Here is a 7,482-nt window from a genome sequence, read left to right as displayed (position 1 = left end):
CCGCCACGAGCTATGAATTACCTCGTCGAGGATTTGGAGGAAGTCGCCTACAAGTTGGATACTCTTTTTTAAAGAATGTGAAGAAGAAGAGGGCGAGGTGTCCCAGCGGTGCGATGTGAGCCCTGCTCAAACCTTGCGGACGCCGTGTCCTTTTTCCAAACTCTCGACTTTCGGAAGAAGTGGTGTCATTGCCAATGACCTCGACGAGGCAAGGAATCGACAGCTGGATGCTGTCCGCAGGGCGGCTCGAATGCGCGCGCATCTACAGTCAGTCCCAGACCCTCGTGTGAAATACAGCTTCCGCTCGGCGAAATTCGTTACAGAAGCGAAGGACGCGATCACTCGATTGTTGGGCGTTTATGTGATCGGGGTCCCGGCCACTACATAAGTCAAGCAATGACGAACAGAAAGTTTCTCGAGCTTGCTGCTTGGTTTACACAAAAAAGTTAAATACACACCTCACTCACATTCGCGATAAAAAGGGGGCCTCTTGTTCACGCGATGCGGACGATACCTGTGGTGTTTGCCCCTGGCGAAACCTTTGCAGATGACGAAATGCTCTTTAGGCTGTGGGCACGGCGGCACCGGAAACTTTTCTAGCTGTACGACTTACAGTTGAGCCACAAGGAGGTAGACGCCATCTTTGGTTTGAGTTTGCCAAACTCATGGCGCATCGCCGTAATCCTTCTGATTGTCTCCCTGCGACGTATGCGTTGATCCATCACGCTCCCGCGAGCTCTGTGGTCTCTCACAAGGGTGAGACTACGATCACAGAAGCTCAGGACCATAGCTTGAGCTCAGCTCATGGACCTTCAGTCTCCCTAGCTATTGCCGAGAAGCGCGGGGCATTTGACGACGCGAAACGGCATGACCCCTTTGATCATAAGATTCTATAACGTCTAGGCAGTCTCACCGATGTGGCACCTCAAACTCCCACGAGTTCATGGAGTTTGGGTTCCCCGCCACTTCACAAGATTTTGGGTTTGACCCTGTCGACGACGTCGACCCACAAGACGTTCCACGTATAAGTGGACACCATCGTTCTCGTCGAGACGATTCGGCGGCGGACGATGACGACCGGGTCGATCACTGTCTAGGGACTTGCGGCTCTTCAAGCTCTTGAGCACGATTTCCGTCGCGATCGGGACTCCGCTGAGCGTCATGCTGGGGTCGCAAACCGCTGCGCGAAACTCTAGAGAGCTTAGAGCGCGTTGTGCGCCGGCTGCCTCACGATGCGGACTATCGCGCTCTGTCGGAATGGCTTCCTAGCCGTCGAGCAGGCGAATATGTCACTTCATGTCACATTGGAGTGCGTTGCGCCGTTGGAAACATAAGTTGTCGCGCCCCGTGCTCGGAACCAGTTGCTGATTCAACTTCTGGGTGGTCGAGCGCCTTTCGGCGCTGTCCCGGCGCCAACGCTTCCGCGTTTACTTGCGCCGGACCCCGGTACGCCTAAGCAAACCCACATGAAATACTGGGTAAGTGCGCAGCTTTTTTGGAAGGTTCAGCGTATATGCAAGGCCTCGCATGGCCAGAACAAAAAAAGGCCAAATATACCGTGGACGGAGCTTTGTCTTAAAGACATCAGAATCCGCATGTTTAGGAAGACTTTACATTTAATAAAGCCAGGTCTCCGACTTTAATGGTCTCATGATTTCTTCTTCCTTTTCCGTCCGCATATTCCTTCTGGATGTCTTGGCTTCCAGCCATCGCATCGCGACCGTGTCGTAAGACACTCAGTCTAGTAGACAGGAAATCTCCAGCTTCTTTACGCACGATAAGGGGCCGACATCAGCAAGCCGTTCGGCTATTTCTGTCTCACTAAGCCCTGAGCGATGGGATGGCGGTGTCAGCGGGGCGGGCGCGTAGATTGACGAGCCCGTTCACGTCAATCGGCGTGTAGCCGGTTGCCGAATGCACTGCATTGTTCAGAGCAAACTTTACGAGCGACAACATGGCGCTCTAGCGCTTCGGCGTCTCCGTGTAGACGCTGCGAAAAACGTCTTCAACGACGCGATTCACGCGCTCAGTCTGACCAATGGTCTGTGGATGGTCCGCTATTGACATTGTCAGCCTGAGCCCCAGCACCCTGAAGATTGTAGACCAAAAGTTCCCAGTGAAGCGCGGGTCTCTAGCAGAGACAATTGACTCCGGGAGTCCATGTTGTCGAAAAACACGATCGACAAACAGCGTCGCCGTACCTACACCGACGATGATCCCCGGCACAGCCGCAAGATGAGTCATCTTGCTCAAACGGCCCACAATGACTACTACACCCGTGTTGCCTGGCGAGTCCTTTGGCAGGCCAAACACAAAGTTAAAACTCAAAGACTGCCAACACCTGAATGCCACATTCGGACAGGGTTTCACCATCTGACACGTCTCACACGTTCGCACATATGTGCTTGTCCATTGGTACAGCATTTGCCGCCAGTGATGGCAACTCACCGAGCTGTACGTCTTCTCACGACCAGGATGACCACAAAGTGGGTTGTCGTAGGCCTTATACGGTATTTTAAATTATCATCGTGAGAAGAGCCACAATTCGTGGTGTATCCGTTGAGTCGGTGGTATAATACAGCAACCCGTTTTTCAACAAATATGGGTGTAACCGTGCGCGCAAACGCGCCGACAATATCTTGCCTGAATTTCCAAACTTCTTGCTCTCAAGAGCCTGTAGCAGCGCTACACACATACTGTCGCCTGCGGATGCGGCACGGTCCAAATTCATCACTGACGACGTCACTGACGTGACATGAACAAACCCATAGTCCGGTCTGCGTGATGATGCATCAGTCAAAGCATTCTGCTGACTAGCTTATACTTTACCTCAAAATTATATTTTGCAAAGAATGAGAGCCACCTTGTCATCCTCTGCAAGAGGTGAGGCGACTGAGTCGCAGTGCGTAATGTCGCATGATCTGTGTAGATCACAAACGACTTTGAGCTAAGCAGGCGCACCCTGAACTTGGCAAGTGCATACTTCATCGCAGGTAATTCCTTGTCGCGGACTGGGTTGTTCCTCTCCGCAGCCTTAAGCTGGCGAGATTCGAACGCGAATACCCGACATTGCCCCTCGGCGTCTGCTGGCAGCAGTACACAGGATGGCAAAGTCCGAAGCGTCACATACGATACTAAATAGACGATCGGGGCAGGCAACACCAGTATTGGTGCATGAAAAACCCTGTCAAAGTCTCTCGATGCTCGGTGTTCAACACCATTCTTTACCCTTCCTAAGGCGATCAGACAATGGCCGTGCCGTTTCCGCATAATTTGCACTAATACTTGTGCAAGTAGTTGGCGAGGCCAAGCCACTTTCGCGAGCCCTTTTGGTTCTTTGAAACCGGCCAGTCCACAATGGCCTTGACCTTGGCAGGATCCGCTCGAAGGCCACGATTTGCACTGAAGCACCCTAAATACGGAATTATATCCGTGTCGAAGATGCACTTATCTGCATTAGTATACAGCTAATTCATGCGCATGCACTCGAGCACCGCTCGTAAAAGGATGGTTTGGTTCTCTACATCCGTCTTCCCGTGCTTCGCACGACAATAGGCGAAGATGTCGTCGAAGTATGTCTGTACATACGCCCGGTGGGCTGAACAGACGATTAAATGTTGCTGGTGCGTTTGACAGCCTTTTAAGCATCACCAACCAATTTTTAGAGCATACTGCTCAAGGTACTCACCGCTGTCAGCGGTATATCGCTCGCTCTCGTGAACATTTGGTAATACCCATCGACTAAGTCAAGTGCACTGGGGTTTGTACATCCAACCATGTTCTTATGGATAACATCCTACTAAGGTATCGGCGTTTGTGCCGCAATGGTGTCAGCGTTGAGCTTATTGTAAGCGTGAACCATGCGCCGGTCACAAAACGTGAGTATCGAATGGGTAGACTTGCCTCTGTAGTCGATGACGTCGCCCTGCCCCTTGGGCAGGGCCATTGGCGTGTAACGCAGTATTTGACTTCCAAAATCAGGTACGCACATCTCAGCCCGGAGGAAGGACCGAGGACGGGTCTTTGAAGACGACGTCTTGGGTTTTTTTCGCCAAAGGTAGTACGAATCCAAAGGATTCTTCAAGATCGACGATCCAATTCGTGCGCTCATCAACCTCTTGGTATTCTCCAGGACAGCTTCATCCAGAAGCAACGACGAGTTGATCTCCTCTTCAGGTCGTAAAATGACCTTTTCGGCTTAGTCGCCTGCCATCAAGGCACCGCTGGACTCTTTGAAGGACATCTAGTCCAGCTCAACAAGAGCATCCACCGCAGTAATAGCCTCGGGGATGACGTCGCCGTTACCCCCTCGTCATACCGTTGACGAGGGTGTATAGCTGTGCGCTATCGTCTACGGTAGCCATACCCTGGATCAGAGTCGACACCCGGCGTCTTGCATCTAGTGTACGGCGTCGCCGTCGCCTCTCCATTGAGGTTGTCTGTCTCTGCGAGACCAATGAGAACACGCACTCAGCGTCGTCCAGTGCTAGCCCTACTTCCTGCTCCACCAGAGCCCTGATGTTATTAACAACAATCGACAAAGAGCTGCAGCCTTTGCCTAGTGGATAACGAGCCGCTTCACGCGCATCAGAAGGTCCTTGTCCACGATTCCTCGGATCTCGTCCGACTTTGCCACTTTTGGCATGCAGCAGCTGTTTTGTAACGTGAGCAGTGATCAGGATAACGTGCCACTCCATGCGCATCTCTCGGGCCTCGCCTTCGATGCCTCGGTCCTTGGCCAATCATGCTACTCTTGGCATGCATCAACTGTTTTGATATCTGAGCAGTGCTCAGTGGGTTACGTGCCGCTCCACGTTCTGACCGCGAGCTGTGCTCGGGATTCTTGTTCAAATCATCTTCTGCGTTCAACAACTTGGATACTCCGATATCCGGCATATTGACCCGGTCCAGTGTCCGCACCAATAGCGTTTTTGCCTCCTTGCAGAAATGGGTTTATGACTCACCAAAGCTCCGCCAGGAGACGTGCGCGTAGCGCCCAAGGTCTTCGAGATCCAGTTGGTCCATGGCACATGGTGTTCCAGCCATGCCTTACCAAGAATGAGGTCATACCTTAAATCCAAAGTTTAAGACTGAGCAGCGTTCCACGCTAACAAAGTCAAGAAACTTGACACCGAGGTCCACAGGGACGTTTGGTTTTGTGACACATGTTCCCGTCGCTAGGCAAGCAGTAACGATGGCACTCAACCGCACCTACAGCGCCTCAGCATACAGCTGACTTCCTCTCATCGTGGAGTGTCGAGCATAATTTTTCGACACCCCGGAATCGATCAGGATCTTCCATGGCTTCTCAAAGTCCTTCACGGTCGCTTTAACGACCGAAAAGACCGACTTGAATTAACGTTCCGTGTTCAAGAGAACGAAGCTGTTCGGGCTGGGCCCTGCTTCCTTTCACCTTTTGAGGCACAAAGGAACTCAGTTCTTCCCCAGTATGCCGCCCCGCGCCATCTGGGTTCAGTCGTTCCCCCGCGACAAACCAGAAGACTGTTAAGAAGCGGGAAGTTGTTTCGATGACGCCTTGTGCAGGGGACAATTAATCCAAAGGTGAAGTTTGTCTCCACAGACTCAACACCGTCGGGTGTTCGAACACTGCTTGGCACCTCGGAGCTCTGCCTCCTTGTCTTCGGCATAGCTGAGGTCCTTCCGTTCGACGAGCTGCTAGAGTGTGCATTCCAGCCAAGTCGTGCCGACTTCAAGTTGAATTTGGCATTCAATGCAACAATCACAACTTCTTCAAAGAAGTCAGGTGCACACGGAAAATTAATTTTCGCTAGTTTAGTGCGGATGCCTTCCATAGAGACGGTCACTGCGACCGCCTCAAGAAGAGGATCGGCTGCCATACCGGCACTGAGAGTACGCAACTATGGGATAGAGTCCACCTATTTCTTGTTGCCCTGTCGGGCGGTAAGGAGACGCGATTGCACGCGATATGCCTGGTTGGGCGGCAAGAACACTCGTGAAAACCGCAGCTTCAGCTCCGTCCAGGAGAAAAAAGCCGCTACGACCGAAGCACTGCACGTCATTGCCACTCTCGTGCTCGGCAACCGAGGTTGGAGATAACTAGTACCACGCACTTGTGCTCGGTCTGAAGCATGGCGGACGCCATGGCTATCTCGACCTCTCTCACCCAGAGAAGGAAATTCTCCTCGTCCTGCCCTCGAAGGTCTTAACGCTCACCATGAGCGGCTTGGGACGAGGGAGTCATCTGTTGCCGACGGCGGCATCATGGACGCAGTCGATGCCGGCTTCATCTGCTTTAGATGCATAAGTAGAGCATTTTCATACCTTGAAATCGCCTCTTGACGCGCGCTATTCCCTTCAAGATCCTTCGAAGCGAGGTGTTGCACACCCTCAGGGCCAAGTAGAGATATCAGCTATTTGAGCCTCCATGCCCGGGTCAAATAAGAAAACTGCTCCATCATCACAAAGGGACAGTCGTAACGACTCAAGTGTAGATTGTGTGACGGGGTTGTACGTGTCCTGGTAGGAAGGATGTGGGTAACACAAGATAATGTAATCACGCAATGGTGTGAAATTCACATCATGCACACAATGGCGTGGCTACACTTAAGTAAGAAGTCAGTACGTGGCAGTAAAGCCAGTAGGGATATATTTTTTGCTATATAGATAGGAAAACCTATAGGTTTTGATATAGGCAGCTTTGCCGCAAATAAATCGAGAAATACAGTAAACGTTTTTAAACGGAAGAGTTAATTAGCCTTGAGTTAAGTTTGTCATTACTCTTGGAGTAAGTGGATTCTGATCCGCCACGCTCGTACTGGTTTTATGTATAGAACGAAAGCCACCAGCCTTACCTAAGCTTCGGCAGCTCCGCTGCATTGTCGTTGCGCACAACGGACCATGATCCTTAAAAGTCACGAATGGTTTAGAGTCAAATCGGTGCATCATGGAATTGACAAGGGCTTACTTCATTTGAGATGGGTCCTTGTCATTAAATGGGCGATTTTTTTCAGCAGCTGTCAGCTGGCGATACTCCAGCGCGATCACGCGTTCAAGCCCATTGGCATCTGGCTAAAGTAAAGTGCTGTTTTTGCAAAGGCTGAAGTGTTATAAACGACAAGGAGTGAAAATTTGAAATTGAAAGAGCTAGAACCGGGCATGTATAATATTTTCATACTTACTCTGTCTGAAATGCCACCTTTATCGCCGCACTATGATAGCATCTAGCATCTTTTTTTTCAAGTATTTTGATGAGGGGTCAGGCCATGTCGGCGTTGTTTGCACTGTATGTGTGCAAGTAGTTGGCCACGCCAAGCCATGTTTACAAGCTCTTCCGGGGCATAGATACTGAAAAATTCACAATGACCTTGATCTTTGAGGGATATACCCGAATGCTATGCAATACAGTAGTCCAGACGGGATTTTTTGTGTGTCAAAAACACACTTGTCTACGCTGACAAACGGCTTATTAAAGTGCATACACTCCAGCACTGCTGTTTATTC

This window comes from Plasmopara halstedii (genome assembly GCF_900000015.1).
Source record: "Plasmopara halstedii genome assembly, contig: Scaffold_42, whole genome shotgun sequence".
In the NCBI taxonomy this organism is placed as follows: Eukaryota; Oomycota; class Peronosporomycetes; order Peronosporales; family Peronosporaceae; genus Plasmopara; species Plasmopara halstedii.
The sequence above is the reverse complement of the archived record's forward strand: the minus strand, read 5'-3'. Positions refer to the sequence as shown.